The 20,129-nt window shown below is 43.7% G+C and overlaps 1 pseudogene; it reads right to left on the bottom strand.

Annotated features, from left to right (window-relative positions):
* Positions 1-4,392: 4,392 nt before the first annotated feature.
* LOC112296596 (large ribosomal subunit protein eL33 pseudogene) lies at positions 4,393-4,740 on the bottom strand (annotated as a pseudogene).
* Positions 4,741-20,129: the final 15,389 nt, after the last annotated feature.

Below are 20,129 nucleotides of genomic sequence, written 5' to 3'. Positions count from 1 at the left end.
ACCGAGTGCGGGGTGTAGCTGAGAGTCGGCTGGGCACTCCCAGCCTGGCTCCCTCTCTGTGGGCAGGGACCCAAAGCAGTCTTTCCCTCCACGTCCCCTCCCCTGGGCCCCACTTTCAGTTAAAACAGTCGGGTACACGAATTAGCATCCAAACCAAAACGGTTTCCTGGGAAACTAATGGCAAAAATTCCAGTTTTAAAACATTTTCTTTGCAATCCAGAGAGCAAAGCCATGCTTTTCACAGGCACAAAATCCCTGAGCCAAACTCCGTCTCCTATAAGGCAGCATCATTGACCAAAGACTCTGGAACAGACGAGAAATGTTATTCCTGAGCCACAGAACTGCGTCGCTTATAAAGCAGCACGTGACCAGACCCTGCAACAGACGGAAAGTGCTCTTGGGGGCTTCCAGGATGCGCCGTGTGCATTTCCTTCTGCTTTGCTCCCACATGAACTGTGCCCACCATGCACTCATGCCTGTTTTTACAGACGTTGGGCATTTCCTTGTTAATTTTCTTCTCACAGCATCCTCCTTCCTGCAAGAAGTTGAACTCTATAGAGTGTAAGCAGATAGGGGACAGGTCAGAGGTTTTGCCATTGTCAGCCAGAGCAGACTCAGTGCCGTGCCTCCTCCCATCAAAGCGCCCCCCTTGGAAATTATCCGTGGGAAAAAATTGCATTCCAATAACAACAACGACAACTATGCATTTATATAGTGGTTCATCATTTACAAACTGCTTTCATGTACATATTTTTTCAATTCAGCTTCACAGTATTGGCGTAGGAACAACAGGTTCAGTCTTTCTGTGACGTGCTTCATCGGCGCATTGCTTCCACTGACGAACACGCGGGGGCCTCTGTGTGCCCAGACTTGGGGGATGCACGGGGCACAGAGCTGTCGAGACATCGGTCCTTCCGGGAGGAGCTGGGGCTTATGGGGAAAGTAGAAAACAGACTGTAAGTCCATAGAACCTGACAGAGGTATGCAGCCCGCTGCAGGAGCTCATAAGAGGGACCCTCAAGGCAGAATTTTAATATTAGATAACCCCTTAATCTGAAGAAATTAAACTCCTTAATGATAGAATTTCTGGTATCCTAACAAGCTAGTAAAGGTACTGCTGGCAGAGGGCCTGCCCGGGGAGCCCTGAAATCACAGGGCACTGACTGTGTCTTCCCTGGAAGGTGTGACTATTGTATGAATATGACATGCACCGTATGCACAGTTCCAGCATAAAATGACGCGTAGCAGTCGTCACAACATCAGGAATGGCTTTAAACCGACAGGCCCGAAGCTCTCAGAACACCCCCCCAGACCCACGTGTTCTCCAAGTGGGCGTGGCTCCCGGCGCAGAGCAACTACTGGTGTGGCCTTTGCTTAACTCACTTTACAGTTCCCTTTACTGGCATTTCCTTCAGAATCCGGAGGTAATGTTTCCCCCTCTCTTTTTCTCTTGTTTTCTAGTCACAGGAGCAATACACGCACATACTCACCATAAGCAATTCAGTATTACACAAATACACAATCTGTAATTTGTATAGACTATACAATTCGTATAGACTTCACGTTCATTTAAATTCCTGCATAGCCCTTCTCTGTCCACATGCGCCGTAAGTTATTTAAGCAATCTTCTACTGATGAACACTGAGGGGTTTTTATAATTTTTCAGTCTTGTGCACAATGTTGTAAATAATATCCTTATAAATATTCATTTGCACACTGGTTTGAGTATTTCTACAAAATAAATTCCTACATGTTGAATTGATAGCATATTTTTTACAGATCCTCAGTGAAGGCAAAGCTTTCACATTCAAGAATAATCAGTAAGTTGTCTGAAAAAAATTTGGTCAAAATAAAACTTGACAACACATGGGGAGGGGAGGGAAGCGCTGTGCCATCGACAGCACCAAGTGCTTGCATTATCTCGTTACCCCGACAGATTCGGAATGTATTGACATTGCTGTTCCCACTGCAGACACGGGGAGATCGCAGCACAGAGAGGCTAAACTTTTCCGTGGTCCCACAGTCAGCAAACGGCAGAGCCAGGAGTGGAACTTAGGTCTTTCCAATTCTTTTTACTATGCCACTGCCACCGTGAGATGAGATAGGTTAAAAAAAAAAATGGGGGGGGGATAGCGGGAAACCAGGGGGCCGAAAGAGCGGTATTCAGATACTTCTGTCTCTTCTCTGAATGTTGTGTTTCAGTTACTTCATCTTGGATCATGAACTCACAAGGCAATGCTAACGTTTTCCAACGCAACGCTTTACTTGTATAGTATTTCCTCATCAGCCCTGGGTTTTCCCTTTGTTCGAAGGACTTTCCTGGCACCATTCTTATGTGCTCCCATAGCACCCTCTGCAAACCCCCATCACACTATCACTTGTCACTCCGTGTCTGGTCCCTCGTCCTCATTAGACTGAGAGCTTCTTAAAAACAAAGACCATTCTCTGTTATCTTTGTGCCCTCAGTTCCTAACACAGCACACAGCACATGATAAGTGCTCGATAGATATTTCTTGCTGAATGAATAGCCTGAGAGGCATTCCTTCTCCTAGAGCTTTTGCCTGATACACTCTGAGTCAAAGAAGCAAACTCCCAAGGTGGCCTGATTTAAGGGATGGATGTGCACTCACAACGTAAAGGGTGCCAGGCAGTCTGATGGCAGCTTCCCCCAGATGCAGTCTGTTTTCACCTTTTCCTAGTGTGAACACACAGCTTGGCACCTCTCTAGACTCCCCAGAAAGGATTCATTCACAACACAGGCATTTGTGAGCAGTGTCGATTTCGCTGCAGGTTTTGTAGGGATGTTAGGGAAGGACTGGGGACAAGTTAAAACTCCTGATCAGTTTGTTCCCTGAGGCCATTGTGCTTCAGCCTCGCAAGCTCCCTCCCTCTATTATACGGAATAAGTCATCCTGTCCCCAGCTTCTTCCGTCATATGTGCGTGCCCAGAGCTACCAGAGCCCTCAACAGACATGCGCCTTTTGAAGATGGGTAGTGTGTATATAAAAAAACATCATTTTCCCCAATTACATCAGCATTTGCAGTTGTTAGTGCTTAAATCTGATTTTCCAAACAACTTTTAGCAATCTAATATAAGCAAAAATCATGCCTGTTCCAGGTATACCATTTATAAAATTATCTTCTATTGCTCTAGTTCCTGGAAGAACTAGTCATTTCTAGCTGGTGACTTCCATCTCATGGGTCAGTAAGGTCCTTCCTGCTGGGCCTTTAGGCTGTGCTCACTCCATTACCTCTTGGTGCTCCCTGCTTCCTTGTCCTTGGAGAAGAAGGCCTCTTCACCCTGGCCCTGAGGTCACCTTTCCAGCTGAGGCAAAAACTTACCTCACCTGATGGCTGGTATCTCCCTCTCTGGCTTTTAGGAAATCTTCTTCCTTATGAATCTTAATAATTATAATGTCACACAAATTTATCGACTCATTATTATTATGTGCCAGGCATTGTGTGGAGGACTTTCTACACATCACCTTGCTTAACCTCTAGAACTACCCTGTTAATGGTTATTATTATTATTCCCATTTCAGAAATAAAAATATTTCAGTTAAGGGAAATTAAGTAATTTGCCTAAAGGTGTTTAATTCACATGGGGTTTGAATGTAACTCTGATTCCAAAGCCTGTGCGTGTGCTGGGACCCCAGTCTCTCTGAATATAGATCCGACATTACATCCTTGGCTGCAGCGATCTCAACATTCCCTTCTTCTCTACTATCTTGGGTTGCTCTAGGGTGACCCAGGCCACCAACAGGCCACCTCTGGCCTGGTCTACTGTCTTGCTCTTCATTCAGGCAATGTGGCTTCCACCCTAGCCATTCATACAGATGGCTCTAGACCGTTCTTGAAAATGAATAATTTTTATTGTACATCAAGTAACTATAAAAAAAATCTCTGATTCATATTATTAGATAAAAAAGGCAAAGTGAAGAGAAATGTATATGATATACTACCATGTTTTACAAAGCATAGAAAATCTACCTGGTTCTGGTAGTTTTGGGGTGAAATTGAGATTTTTATTGGTCAGATGATAATTAGGGACAGGAGGAGATTTCATTATATACCTTTTATAATTATTTATTATAAACCATATGAATATATTGCCAATTTTAAAAATAGATTAGGTGTTTTATTTAATTAATTAATTAATTAATTTTACTCTTTAAAATAGATTTTATTTACTTATTTGAGAGGGGAGGAAGGGAGAAAAAGAAGATGAGAACCACAGACATGTGAGAGAAACATTCATTAGTTGGCTCCCCTGTGCATCTTGACCAGGGACTGAACCTGCAACCCATGTCCCCCAACCCGGAATCCTTTGCTTTGCCAGAGGGCCCCCAACCAAGCCACACAGTCAGAGTTGTTATTTATTTATCAGTAAGTTTAAATCCTGGAGGGGTACAGCATTACACGGACTCTGTGTCCAATGGCCTTAGCAGGACGGTTGCTTTGGAATTTAGCACAAACCATGCCACTGTTTCCATGAGCACGAGTTACCTACCTTTCCCCAGATGACTCTGGTTTTGTTTGGTTTACCACCAGGAGTCACTGTGTTGTTCTTTGCTTTGTGCACATAAGCACATCTCTTTCCTAGACAGAATTCAGTTTCATCTCGAGCATAAACACCTTCAATTTTAAGAAGAGCTGTGTGTTCCCTCTGGTTCCGGAGACCCCATTTATAGCCAGCAAAAATGGCCTTGGACCACAGCCTTCCAGACATATTTGTTGTTGTAGAAGTCCTGTCCCTGGCAGGCTCCACAGGATTCAAGATGGCGAAAAAAACAGGTTAGGTGTTTTAACACAAAAGCTTTCGTGGTGGGCAGAAGATAGTATTTTATTACAATAGTTGGTAAACAATAATTAAAAAAATAATAAATGAATAAAATAATTTAGAGAAAGAGCACAAAGACAAAGAACCTCTTCTAGAAGAACATCTCACATAAACCTGGTGATCCCAAGCACCCAGCATTACGGGCAACTCAGGCAGTGGCCTGAGAGCAATGTACTGAGAGCAATCTGCACAGAAAGTACTGATAGGGTCATGTGTGTCCTGTTTCCTACACTACCCATAGCTAGGGGTCAGGGCCTTTCTCATACAGCTAGAGCTCAATAAATATTAACTAGTATTAGGGAAAGATTGCCACACAGAATCCCTTTAACTCAAAGAGGAGCAAGAAGCCATTTTGGTGTGATTCGTTGAGTCCTAAAAAGACATCAGAACCTTTTGGGGCAGAGATGAGTCAATATCAACTCAATTGCTACTTAGTAGCAGAAAATAAAGGGCAGCCAAGTAAGCATCTGTGCCCTCACTCACATTCTTTACCGCAGTCTCAGAGAATGGATAATCTGCCCTAACCCAGTCCCTCACAGTTCCCAGTACAAGTGACTCAAGGAAGCTCAGATCGCTTCTCAGGGACTCTCAGAACTTTGCTAGCTTAAACTTATTACCTTCCCAATACTTGAGCACATCCTGTGATAGAATAAATCCCCAAGGCCGATCCTAGAAGTGACTGGCTTACTCAGTTTTCTTTGGCTTGGAGACAACCACAGGTTGAGACCTCCTGCCCCTCCTCCCAAGATCAGAATGGATTGGACATGATGTCGGGCTTTCTCTACATTCAGATGCATCTCCCCGACATGCAGGAAACAGGATAAATGGCAGCTTAGTTTCTGTCACATCACTCTTGTAGCAGATGGGATTTTTATCCAGATAGTATTTTAAGCCTTATTTTAGAAACCTTGAAATGATGAAAAAAAAAGGAGGGGAGGCAATGAGTTTAGAAAGCTGACTTGCAGCTGTCCCCAGGCCTAAGCCTGAGAGAAAGTCCCTCAGATTCAGTGAGCCCCAAGTCATCCCAGAGTTGGCTCCAACAGGAGCTGGTGACGAATGACTGGGTCCTTTCAGTCCAGCAGCCTGAACCTGAGACAGTCACTGATGTGTCTGATCAGTAATCTGAATTTTCATGTATTTCTTTAAAAAATATTTAAAACATAAAAACTTCCAAATAATATTAGTTCGCACGCAGGTAGTTTGTTTGGAGAATGCTGTCAGTAACAAAACAGTTAAAGAAAAACACAGGCGGGTAAGGGAGGCATGATGGGCAGAAAGAGAAGTTGAACTTACAACAAACTCTTCAGCTGATCCCTGCGGAGCTCTGAACCTGGGGTGACCCTTCAGAGCTTCCCAAAACCGAAATAAGAGGGTGGGCCTTCTATCCCTGTGGAGAGGCGAACCACTGGATATGGGCTACCTTAGGGGGGGAGAGTAACCTAGGGCTGCTCCCTTAGGCTGAAGGAGATTCCTGGGGACGGACTCAGCTATGGATCTTCAGCAGACAGTACTCCTGGTAGCTGAGAGAGTAAGTACCTCAGCTTATGGGTCCTCAAAGGGGATCTGGGCACTGCACAGCCGCCTCTACTACATAATCGAACTCCTAAGTGAATCCCAAACAGATGCGTCGTTGCTCTGAAAGCAGTGTGCAGTTAGCGCAGAGAATACGGTAGCATGGGACTTGGTGGAGCAGTGCCCTGGCTGTGTGTGTTAGGAAAGTTCTTGACACCATACTTGTCTGAGTATGATTACCTTCTGGCTATGAAAATGCCAGCTCAGTAAGCAAAAGGAGGCTGATTAAAAGTCATATCTATTGTAAAACCCTCAGAGGCAGGGCCTCTCAGGGCCAATTCAAAAGGAGAATTCTTGCTACGGATTCTTCCACATTTTTTCTGTTTCTGTGAATTCCACGAGCAGGTGGCCACTACCTGCAGCTGATAATTACAGGCTTTATGTATGCCGTCCCATGAAAGGGACTTGTCTGTGTTTCTGGGACTGACAGGGAACTATGCAGCATATGTTTGACCCGGTAAAAGGGGAAAAATACCCTTTTGTTACAGGCCATAGGGTTTTCAAGGCTGCTATCCATGGCACATGTTCACCACGCTTAAAGGCTAAGGGCCAAGCATACAGCCTTTTAAGAGCTTGTCAATAGAAAGTCCATTCACTGAAAGCCTTGGCTGTCCCACGCAAGCGACAGGTAATCAGAGCCATATTGTATTCCCCCCTTTGTAAAAAGGTAAGCGTTCTATAGCTTCCACCACTGAAAATATTTAATATTGCACCTTTAATTTTCAATGATGATGATGGTGGTAATAATAATAATAAAGAAAATGCTGCCGTGGACTTTGTAGATTAAAATGGATATTTTGATCTTTGGGGCAACATTTTCTCTTCTGGGATGGAGCAAAGCAGCCATTTGACAATACCTGAGAACATGGCACAGCCGTTCTGGGCGGGAATATTGTGAAAGCTCCAATGAAATTATAGAAAAATTGGAACAGGGAATTGGCCCCAAACTGGGTACTTATGCCTTCCCCTCTCATTCCACTCTTAGTTCATGTCCACTGATACCTGCCCAAATAGACATTTATTTAATTATTATGGGCATTCACTAACATTGCATTATTATATTACTATTATTAGAATTTTTGTTCAATATTAATAGTCACTTATACACTTTATTATGTGATGCTCATAATCTAAATTAGGTCACAGAGTGATAATAGGAAAAAGTGGAGTGAATGACTTCCACAGTGAGAGCAATAAATTTTGTCTTTCTGATTCTAAAATGATTATTTGAGAATATGCTAGAAACTACATATTTGTTGAACCATATGAATATTTTGGGATTAGAATGAAATTGTGAAGTTTTGGAATTAGAAGATACCTCTGAGGTTATTAAGTACAAGTCTAACTTTTACAAATGAGTGAAGAGGCCCAGAGAGGTGCAATTGCTCAGGTCCTACATTCAGAACAAGGATCCAGGCTTCCCGATTCCCTGGCAGTCTTCTTTCCACTAGAATAAACATATGCTTTGCTTATTAATATTACCTGTACATGTTAATTGCAAACTTTTATTGATTAAAAGAAAAGAAGGCCTAAATGCATTTTTACTAGACCAGGTTCAGGATTGTTCCTTATAACCCGGATAAAAGTGGATTTGAGACTGTGAAACCAACTTGATTTGAGCCTCAGGCGCAGCAGATTACTTAACTTTGTTGGCCCAGATGAAGCCTGCCAACGTACGGTTGCACAGGCTGGGAGTTTCAGCATTTCTGGCTCTCATGTCATTGTGCCCGGAACACTTAATAGATGTTCGAGGGTGGTTATAACAGCAGCACCCAGTAAAGCTTCCAAAACCCCTAATAGATAACCAAGCCACCTAAGGATTCCAACATCCCATTTTGTTCAGATTTCCACATAATACACAGATTCACATAACGATGGCTTGGACACATCATCCTACTAAGAAGAGTTGAATCATTGTGTTCTGCTGAGACTAACCCTACAAATCTGACCCAACCATTCCAATACGCTAGAAGAGTGGAAAAGACAACTAGAGAGGTCAGAATGCAAGTCACTGTGTGAGAAAGCTTCCACCTCTATATGTGTACCCTTGCAAGGGGTGGAGAGATCTTCAAAACAAAGAAGCAACTTTTCCTACTTTCTGTCACAGGGCTTTTCTATGGCTACTAATTCCTGGAGTGTAAATGTATTTCCCAGTTCTCTATAGTTCGCTCTCTGTCTTGAAAAGTCCAGTTTGGGACATGAAGTCATGCATGAATACCACGCTCTGCAAGGCAGGGTATTGATACATGCTAGTTTGTAGGCAATGTATTTATTTCTTCAAATGAGTGTGTTGCAGATTTGTGTCTGGGGACAGATTTATCAGCTTGTGGCTGACATAATGTCAGTTGAGTTCATGTTAAATCTGAAAACACTGCCTTAACGTGCTTCTATCTTCTGAATGGCTACAGTCCTCACAAATATGCCTTCTTTTACCTCCCCTTTTTGCTATTCCACGGCCTCCATCATAGGAAAGAGGGGTTCTGAGAGAGCTTTATGACTTGTGAGTGTGAACCACAGCCCAGAACCTTTCAGCCATAACTGAGCTGGGCACAGAGTTGGGACCTTGGCCTTAAGTTTGGTATTAGTTAACTAAGACTCTATAATAAAGTACTACATACTGGGTGGTTTAAACAATAGAAGCTTATTGTTAGCTTAGTTCTTGAGGCTAGAAGTCCAACATTAAAATGTGAGAAGAACTGATTCCTTCTTAGAACTGAAGTTGAAACTGTTCCATAGTGTTCCCTAGCTTCCAGTGGATTGCTGGAAATCCTTGACTCTCTTTGGCTTATAGGTGTATCACCCCAATCTTAGCCTTTGTCTTTGCATCGAGTTCTCCCTGTGTGTCTGTCTCTGGGTCTGAATTTCCTGCTTTTGTAAGGATGTGGTCTAATCAGATTAGGGCATACGCTATGACCTCATCTGAACTTGATCATATGCAAAGACCCTATTTCTAAATAACATTCACAGGTACTGGAGGCTGGAACTTGAATATTTGGGGGAAGGGATACAATTCAATTCGTAAGAGAGCTTCTGACATAGGTCCAAGAAAGACAATGAGAATATTGGGATCGGACAGATGCAGCCCTAATCTCCCCTCTTTCCTACCTTATTGGGTGCTTCCTCACTCTACAATCCTGCCTAGCCATTCCCTGGATGGGGTTTCCCAAAGGAAGCCCCCTGTTGGCCTAGGATGGGGTTGGGCTTCCTTCTGCCTGAGGCCTTGGGCCTGTTGCTCAGATTCTAGGCCTAGGTGTTAATGCTTTTGATACCCAGCATCTATGTGGGCTTCTGATCCCAAGTAGTACAGACAGATTGTCTGTGATCCTGGTCCTCTTTATCTAAACTCATAGATGAGGCAATATCAGGGCTAAGAACATGGGCTTTGAAGGCAGACTGTCAGCTCTGAAACTTCCTAGATATGTCTCCTGGACAATTTGATTCAATTGTCTGTATCGGTTTCCTCATCTATAAGCACATCAGGCAGTTATAGCAGTGCTTGGCATATAGTAAACACTCACTAACATTAACTGACATTATTAGCTTATCCCTGGCCCAATTAGCAAGCCCTGGTTCTTTTTTTTTTTTTTTTTTTATGCTGTTTGCTTTATTGATTTCCTTATTGCATTCAGAGCAAGCCCTGGTTCTTGGAAAGGCAGTCAGGACAAGTGCAATGAGTGAAATATCGGGGCAAGGAGAGAGCCCCAAGGACAAGCAGTAGAGGAAACAAGCGCCTGTGAGCAAACACCTATGGTGGGGAGGAGAGGGAGCCATGACTCAACTGTGAAGGAGCAGGGAGATGAGAGGGCAGCAAGGGGTCAGGAACCATCTGGGCCGCAGACCCGTGGAGGCAGCCAAGCAAAGAGTCTGGGGAAACAGTTCTGGGCCTCTTGTGTGTTTCTTTTCTGAAAGTAGAATGATCTGAGTGTGGGCAGGCTTGAGCCTCAGCAGGCACATATGGAGGTAGACTAGTAGTATGGGTGTGTGTGTGTGTGTGTGTGTGAGAGAGAGAGAAAGGGGGGGGCGGGGAGGGAGAGGGAGAGGGAGAGGGAGAGGGAGGGAGAGGGAGAGGGAGAGGGAGAGGGAGAGGGAGGGAGAGAAGTCATCAGGAAATTCTTGGCTCCAGTGCCCTGTATATAAACTGTGGTCCTATATTACACACTTACAATCTAAGAAGACTTTGGGGACCATCCTCACATTCATCCTTCAAACCTGTTTTCTGTTTTCACAATGTCAAGTCCATGTCTTTCATCCAGAACAGCTGCCACCCTGGGCTGCTGCCACCACAGAGGTGCTCTGCTTGCAAAATTCTCTGTTTCATTGTCGCTGTTTGGCTATTACCCCACTGCAAAGGAACAGTTCAACAAATGAGTTTAAACTATTCACTTTTCAAATATTAGGTTAAGACTATCTGAAGTTTGATCAAGATACGGTGGATAAGAAATCACTGCCCCTCCTAAAAATTTAGGTTATGATTCAAGTGCTCTTTTAAGGAGCATTTCAGAATGTTGACTGTATGCATTATCCCAGTGCCCAGCAACCGTGGCATAGCGACATTTCGGCAGGCTTTTGTGATGAGAAATGTATGTGGGTGAAGCGTTTGGTCATTCAAAAAAGCACCAACCTTCTCCTGACCCTGCTATTCCCTTAAGGTACCACCCTACGTCTCGCCTTCCTTCTACTCCTCAAATTGTCAAGAAGCTAGTCCGTGCTTGTTTCCACTGCCTCACCACCCGCAATCACATCGGACTGTATAATCCTTAACTCTTTGCATCCTCATCACCCAGCTAAAACTGCTCTTTGGAGGGTGTAATCATCACGTCACCAAGTCCCATGCTGCACAACAACCTCTAACCTTCCTGAATTCTCGGTAGCATTGTATCAATTTAAAAATCCTCTCCTTCTGAGGCTCCACGACCCTGAGCCACTCTGGGCTTCCAGTTCCTCTGACTGCTCCCACTCTGGATCCTTCTATAGCTAGTCTATCAGCTGTAAGTGAAGTGTGTCCAAAGCATGTGCCCTTTTCCTCCCTCCTGTATCCTCTCCCTGGCTATGTCTAGTTTATTGGATAAACTAGAAGGGCTTCCAGTCAGTGGGTTTTGGAAACACAGAATATCCTAGGCTAGCTATGTTTAGTCCTGGGACTTTGCAGAATCTCCTTATAGGGAATGAGAACAAGCATAAGCCCAAGCGCCAAAGCAAGATGAACCAACGTAGAAATGTGGCACTGGGGTGCCATGCTTGGGTGCAGCTTAGATAGAGGATGGACACTGAAGTGCTTAACCATAGGATAAAGGAGGAGTCCAAAGCGGTCTGTGGGCCAGTGTACTTGAAGAAGCTTATTTCTGATGGTTGTTTCTAGCAGCTTCAGCAGTGTTCCTTATCTCTCCCCGGGGGGTAGATATGCCTATTATACTTCCCCAGCAAGTCTTTATTACACTGGACACAATGTATTATATACTTACTAGTGTGTATCCACCTGTAGTCTATAAGATCTGGAGAGCAAAGACCATATATATATATATCTTATTACTATTGTATTTCCAGTTCCTAGACCAGTGCTTGCCCCATGGAAACAGCTAAATAAATATTTGTAGAAATAGTGAATGAAGGGAGCAAGGGGAGGGTGTAGGAGAGGGTAAAGGGAGCATAAGTGGTGACAGAAGGAGACTTGACTTTGGGGGGGTGAGTGCACAATACAGTTACAGGTGATGTGTTATAAGATTGTGTACCTGAAATCTATATAATTTTATTAACAAATATCACCCCAATAAATTCAGTTAAAATTTTTAAAAATTTAAATAAAAGAGAAATAATGAATGAACCAGGTTATTAAATTTGGAAATCAAATAGGTAGAAAGTATGGGAAAGAAATCATAGGGAAGCCAAGATAAAATTTGTACAAAGCACGTACCATGAAGTCATGTAGCAGTGTTAGAGGTGGGCTGCAGTGTTAGAGGTGAACTTCCTAGCAGTCAGAGCAAAGAAAAAAAATCAGTTACAAAATGTATAGTGCCTAAAGGATTTAAAAGAAAAGTTGCTCAAATGATGCACAGCTATCCTTGTGTGGACTGAAGAGAAATGTCTCCATGGATTCTCACAAAGAGTCACTGGCTGGGCTGTAGACAATGTACTCAAGGCTATCCCTGTATCAGATGTAACAGTGAATGCTGTAGGGCTCCTTTTTACAATGTCTTTCAATATGGGCTAACCACATACCCTAAAGTAATTCTGTGCCAGGAAGGCCAGAGTAAGGTAGCCAAGTCCTCACGACTTCGATGAAATGGCTTGATCCAAGGATAAAATGTAGAATATGTAGAACAAGGTAAGATTTCTCTGGTCAAGTTCATTTGGGAAATATTGTATACTCAGATTATGTTGGACATTTGCATGCACATTAATATGTATTAAATGTTCTAAGAAGTCCCTTCAATAAAGAAACTTGGTCTACCCCAGAATTTTACCAAAATAATTTTATCTTTTATCGCATAATACCTGTTTACATTTCAGGGAAATTAAAAGATGACATTTTGGGAAACAGTTGTCTAGGGAGATTACCTTCAGGTGACACTCTGTGAATATTGTGTCTCAGAACTAAGTTAGATCAGAATCTATCCAGAGTGCTCCAGGTTATTCCTTTGGGCAAGAATTCGGAGTGCAGATATGCTGTGCTGCCAATTACAAATGGGCCTTTTGCTTTGATAGTCAACTGATTGGCAGGTCATCTAAGGAAAATAAAAGCACCTATCAATCTTCTTGCCGGCACCCTCCTGAGGGAGGCCCCAAGGGCAGGCCAAATATTGTCTTAGGAAACAGTCATGACTCCAGCCTATTCAAACCCGGAGATACGCTCTCAAGCGACTCAGTGGAGCACAGACTCAAAATCTAACTCAGTCTGAACTTCAGTGACGGGATTCTTCCCAAGGACTCCGATGTGCTTCTAGCAGTGGTGAGGAGCTCACTGCGTTGTTTTTAAAAATAAAAGCTATCAATTATCTTAACAAATGACTCTACTCACCATAGGTTAATGTGACAGTAGTTCAGGATGCTTGATTTTTCCACTGAAACTTAAGATTTAAACCACTAAATCATAAAAAATCATACAATGTGTTAACCCTTCTATCTGGGCAGGCATGCCTGAAACTAACAATAATGGGTAAATATAATTTCCATGGCAAGAGAGAGGAGAAATGAAGCTTGTGTCCTGGTATATTCCTTACTTCGAACCAAGTGAAGACCCCCTCTGTAGTATGCCCGCAAATTAGCGGGTGAATGAGGAACCATAGACACTCACCGTTCAAATTACCCGGGCCACATGGGAGAGAGCCCTAAGACGGAAGAGGAAGACCTAACTTTCATTTATTTTTCTGTTACTAATCTCCTAGAAATCTCTAAACTATTTTGTGCCCTAACTTACTAGGTTTCATAAAATCAAGAAAGATCAAGCATCATATAAATGTATCAGGTAAGTGAGCTGAAATCAATTTTACATTCTATTCTGGAGTTCATTATATTTTTGGCAGCAAATTTATCTCCCTAATTATGTTTTACTTCAGCTGAAATTAATTTTAATTGGTATTTCCTCTGAACACACTGAATAGAAAGCAGGAAAATCTGCCTGAGATTAAAAATTGACCTTGAATAATCCAAAATTCACACTCACTATGGATGACCTCATCTACACCCATGACTTCACCTGTCCCTGATACTCTGAGGACTTCCAAATCAGCATGTCTCCTCCAGCCCCTCCTGAGCTGTGCATCACATCCCAGCTGTCTCTTGGACATCTTCACCTATATGTGGCATGTGCAACGTGAGTTCATCATCTTTCCTATGGTTCTTCATCTCTGCCCCCCCACACCTGGCATAATCCCAACCTCAATGACTGGAACCACCTCACACCCAGCTGCCCAATCCAAGATCTGGAAGCCACTCTAGATTCCTATTCTCACCATTGTCTTTCCTGAGACTAAAGTACAAATCCCCTTGGCGTGACTTTGAAGGGCCTTCACAGTCTAGCCCAGTGTTTCCCAGTGAAGGCTCTGTTGACAACTGGGGCACAACAATTTCTTCTCTGTGCAGAACGCCCTTCTTATTCCTGGGCCACCTACTAAATGCCAGTAACAATCCCTAGTCACCATCACAACCAAAACAATTGAAATGGTCTTTTACATTTCCTGACGCTCCAGTGGGGTAATTTTGCCTGTAGCCGAGAATCGCAAGTCTAGCCTTGCTGCCTCATCTCCCACTACGCTCCTCCACAGAACCGGCATTCAGCCATATAGAACGATTTGCTCTTCCCACGTCAGCCGTGCCCTCTCAGAGCAGGCCTCCGTGCCTTTGCACGTGCTGTTTCCTCTGTTGGTAACATCCCCCTTTCAGCCCTCTCCTTACTGGGTCAGACAGAGTTCATGGTTTAAGATCCAGTTCAAGCTCCTTTGTCTCTGTGAAGTCTGGCAGCCAACCCCCAACCACAGCGGCCCCTCATCCCTGTAAACGCAGGGGGTAACCACTCCCCTTTGGACAGTTCTAGGCACACCAAGCCTCCAAATAGCTGCCATGCCCACATTCCGCTTTGAGGGAAACTGCCCTCCCCGGAGCCCTGACCTGTGTAGCCGGCTCTGTGTAGACCCTGTGATTGCCTTGCAACCGGCAGACTCGCAGAGGCTCCAGGTGTGAGGGCAGCCCACCCTCGACCACTATTCCATGAGGTGTCCTACTTGAAAGAGATAAAGATAAATTAGGTCCGTTATATATTCTCTCTCTCCGTCTTTCTCCCTTGAAATACAAACAGAATGAGCCATTTGTCAGGAGCTGCTGCTGCTCAAAGGTCATGGGGTAGGGCACCACGAGAAAAAGATTGAGTCAAAGTCCACGTGGACCGTGAGAGAAGGAGGAGACCAGCAGAGTCACTCATGTCACACGTGGCCTGGAGTCCTCGCCACCATGCCGCACCAGTCCCCCCAGCGCTGGCAGCAGTGCCGGGGGGCCCAGGGAAGAAGCACGGAGGGAAAGCAGGGCTCTAGGACTGCTGAGCAAATGAGAGTGACTCCTAGAGCGGAGGCAGCGCTCTGCACAGTGAGCTGCCTTTAAAGACCCTCCCCAAACCGAACGTGACAGGTCCTTTTCCCTTTTGAGGCTGCACGCAAACCCAAAGAGGAACGGGCTGACTGAAGGCAGAGCTGTTCCTACTCTGCTTCCACCCAACCGTCCCCGTGGTTGTAGGCGAGTGTTTCGGGAGCACTTTTTCCCACGTGTGAAACAGATATTTGATACCAGCCCTGCCTGAGATCCTACTCAACTACCAATTAACAGCATGACCGTGAGCAAGTCATTTGGCCTCTGTGAGCTCAGTTTCCCTAATTTTAAAACAGGATCAATGAAACCCTCTTCACAGAAAGGACACCATAATCAAAATAGAAACTGAATGTAGAAAATACCTTATAAACGGATAATTACAATATAAATCTATACAGTCATTATTATTTCCTCTTTCCCAGCCTTACAAGCATCATGGAAGATGTTTTATTGGTATTTATAGTTGTACATACAGCATATTTACTAGCATTATTCTAAGTCTTACTCAGTTCTACTGACTTGGTATTACTTAAACCTCAAGCCTCCTTTTACACTGCTTTGTAACTAAAGGTTATCATTTAAACTCAGCAGTCCCAGTTATATAAGGGATTGCTATACTTACAAGAACATTTATCATTTGCTTTTTTATCACAACATTTTGAAATCCTTGTGCAGACTATAAATCAGTGCCTTTTTCTGCTTGCTACCCACTGTTTCAGTTTAATAATAAATGCTTTAGGACCGTTACATAGCTGTGGAGCAGTTTTTCCAAGATCGTTTATTATATGACTCCCGTTAGTAACCACTGATATTTTTTCAAGTTCTTTTGTGCACCCAGAACTCCGAGAGTCCCTGAAACCTGAGCATCACTCTTGACCTTTTTCTTCCCTACCCTCCAGTCAATAGGATTTGTCTGGTCCATCTCATAAATATTACTAGAATGAGCCCGCTGCTGTTATCCTAGTCCGGACCACCCGTGCCCTTCACCTGAGAGCCTGCAGTGGCTCGGCTCCCTGGCTGGTCTCCCCTGCCCCGTCTCCCGTGCAGGTGCTGTGGACGACACAGTGAGTAACACAGGCAAGTTATCATGTTCCAAAGCCATGGAGATATTTTATACCAGCGGAATAAAGAAAGACAGGTCTTCAAGAAACCCCCAATTTGCAATTTGCGATGAATGCTACACAGAGAAACAAGCAAAGAGCTGAAATAGAGAATATAGGGGAAGGGGCCTTGTAATTATAAAAGGTAGTCGGGGAGAACCTCTCTGAGGAGATAACTTTCAAGCTAAGACTGCAAGAGAAAAACTGTGCCAGGAGCATGCCAGGCAGACACAAAGGATCCAGGAGGAAGGCGTATTTGAGAACCTAGGAGAACCTAGGCAGTTGTAGCTGTCATTCTTCACATCTGCAGGCGGAGGCAGTGCCCCTCTACCCTCAAGCACATGCAGCAAATTGTGTGGAAGTGAGAAGAAGGCACCCACCTAGGTGGGTAGTTGCCCGTTTTACAATGTAAATGTGATTACGTTACTTACACAGCGTCATGGCTTCCCGTTCTCCCTAAATGACAAACATCCTTTTGTGTGTGTGTGTCAAAGATTTTTTATTGTATTTTTTCTATTACCATTTATCCCCCTTATGCCCTCTTCTACCTCACCCACCCCCTGCCCCTGCAATAACTGCACTGTTTTTTCTTACCCGTTTCCCCAGTCTCATGGGTTCCCGTTCTCTTTCCCATTCTGCACTGACTTTCCCATGGTTCCCTGAATGCACCATGCTTCTCTGTGTCCAGAACTTTCCTCCTCTGCCCTGCTGACTAGACCATTCTTCCCCTTCCCCTCACCTTATCGCTCCTTCGTCACGTTTGAAGCCTTAGCTTAAACATTACTTCCTCTGATAAAACCTCTCAAAACATGTGTCTAGGAACTTCTGTATCATTCACACTGACCTTTAGCTACTGCGTATCTGATTCCAGTTACTGCGTTCACTGCAGATCTCTAGGAAGGGGGTTCATGGTGTGTTTTATGACTATTTCCAGTGTGGTTGGCATTGTACCCCTTAACTATTCTTCGGCTGAGGATCTCAAATTGTTCTTCAATAAACTCATTATCTTTTAAAACCCTTTCTGAATGGAGTGCCCTCTACCTTGCCATTACAATACTCAGAACGGCAGCTCTGTCTACGCTCTTCTCCAAAGCGGTTGCAGATGTACCAGAAGACGACCTCCCGAAGTAGACCCCAAGACAGAGTAATAAATAGTATGGCTACCAAATCTTAACATTGGCAAAGTCCATCTGGAGGCTGTAAGCTATAGAAGGAGGAGAAGGGAATCCAGGTGCCCAGTATCATGTTCCCAAGCTAACAGAGAAAAGAAGTGCTGACATTCACCTTTGACAGCAACCTTCTACAGAGAGAATCCAAAGGCAAGGGCATGGATTTAAGATGCTCAAAATCCTGCTACAGTGAAATGCTGCTTTCTATCAACTTCCTTTCACTAATGCTTGTGTGCAACCAACCTCTTTCTAAAGCATCTAGTTTTCAAAAACATGAGAGCACATTTGTATACCCACATTTTTTAACCCACATGGATGTGTACTGCTGGAGACTGAAGCTTAAAATAATAATGAATGTTTATGCTTCTGAGCAGAAATGTCATGAAGTAATGCAAATTGTAATTAACAATTTATTAGTTAACAAATATCTTACGCTTGACATTTTGTCATATTGCATATTCAGAAGAGATGAAGGAAGAGTATGATACAGTGGCTGCCTTAGGTTACTACATGGCCCCAGAAGCCTGCTTATCTACAGTCTACGAGGAAACCACATCAATGTTACATTCCGAAGGTGGCTTGTGAGAGGTATTCCTACTGAAATGTCCAGCTTCTCCCATTAGTTCTAGTTATCAACAGTATGAGTGCTGTTTATTTTATGTACACAATTACTTGTTTAAAAAAAAGAATTTGAGGTAATGTCGGTATATGTATGCAACAAGACCAAAAGCAAAATTGTAGGAAAGTAGAGGCAAAGGAGTAACAAAAAGTAGAAAAGCAAGATCAGTGATTTTCAATGGGTGCGCTACAAGAATGTTTACAACATGCGATACCTGACTATTTAGTCAGGGGCACTGACCTCTTTCCCCTTAGATTGTCAAATAAAAAAATGACAACAGCTAGCACGACAATAGCTGTCCAGTGTGAATGAATAAAAATTACACCTATAGTATACCTATTCTTTTGTCAGATCGGCAAAAAATACATTTTTTGGTGTACCACAGAATTTTCATAATTAACTCATGTGTGCCATGAGATGAACAAGGCTGGACATTGCTGAGTAAGATAAAGCTAGTAGTGAGCAGTTACACTGTTTCCAGGGTTTTCGGTTTCACTGCTATTTGACATAATGCGATTTTTATATGTGTTAGAGAGATTCATCATTAGTCCCCACTATGCATATCATTATGTTTTTAAATTAAAAAACACCTTTTTCTAGAATTGACCCACCTTTTTTTCCTAACTTTATTTGTAAACTCATAAAAGTAGACCATAGTTGATTCTAATGTCAGCTTTGGGGTCATTAGGAGTAAATATTCTTTTAAATTCTTCTATATTTAATAAATATGGTCAATGAATTTAATGTTGAAAATATTCTCAGTCACCTGAATGGCATTCCCTGGTGAAGGTAAAAGAAGTGTGACACTGTCCATCAAATCGTTTGGTTCTCCCAACAAAGCCCTACAGCTCACACTTCCTGACAAGGGGCCATCTGCCCTCTGCGGAACGGGCGCCTCTGAGCAGCCCACAGGGTAGCTTCCAGGGCTACGTTTTCCCAACCAGCCAAAGTGCAAACTGCATCCAGGTTTGAAGGCACCATAACAGCGATATCCTAGGAAACCAGTAGGTGGAAGGGATTTGTTTCTCATTTCACAAGACCTTTGTTCTCTCAACCCAAGCCATCCCCTCCAGTGTCCCCGAGCTTTAGATTAAGTATTTGTTCTGATTTCTTGTCACTGCATCTTCCAGATGAGTTTGTTCTTGTTGTTTTCTCGTTCAAAGAGACTCATTTTGCAGGGCTCATGAACACATTCTCACCAGCTGCCCTGAAAGAGAAAACACTGTATTTGAAATGAGAAGGGTTAGTTGTTCAGACATGCTCCTCTATCATGTGTGGGAGCTGTCCCCAAAGATAGTTGCTTGGGTCAGAGGTCAGCAAGCAGGTTGTGTGTGACCCGTGAAGGTGGGGTCCCCGTGGCCGTGGAAAGTTTATGCCAACAGTGCAGGCAGGCTGGTCCATATATGCAAGCGTGAATGCGGTGAATTATAGGAAGGTTTCCTTGAAGGTGTGAGTTTTGAGCCATGCTTTAGAGGAGGACACGGGTGGGGGCAGCAGCTTCTTGAGGCCAAAATGGACATCGCCAGGGTCAAAAACAGGAAAGGTTGGGGGCAGAGGTTCATCCTACCATGGCACAGGGCAGCTGTTTCTGAGGGGGAGTCAGAAATATAGCTCCGGCCCTGTGGGCCACAACCACCCAAGATCAAGGCAAAAGTAAGAAGGATATCAATTTCTAGATGGGATGGGTGTCACTCAGCATTATGCATGAATAAGAGTTCTGTAGCTCTTGTTGCCTTGGTGATGAGGCAAGAGGT

This window comes from Desmodus rotundus, chromosome 7 (genome assembly GCF_022682495.2).
Source record: "Desmodus rotundus isolate HL8 chromosome 7, HLdesRot8A.1, whole genome shotgun sequence".
NCBI lineage: Eukaryota > Metazoa > Chordata > Mammalia > Chiroptera > Phyllostomidae > Desmodus > Desmodus rotundus.
The sequence above is the reverse complement of the archived record's forward strand: the minus strand, read 5'-3'. Positions and strand labels throughout refer to the sequence as shown.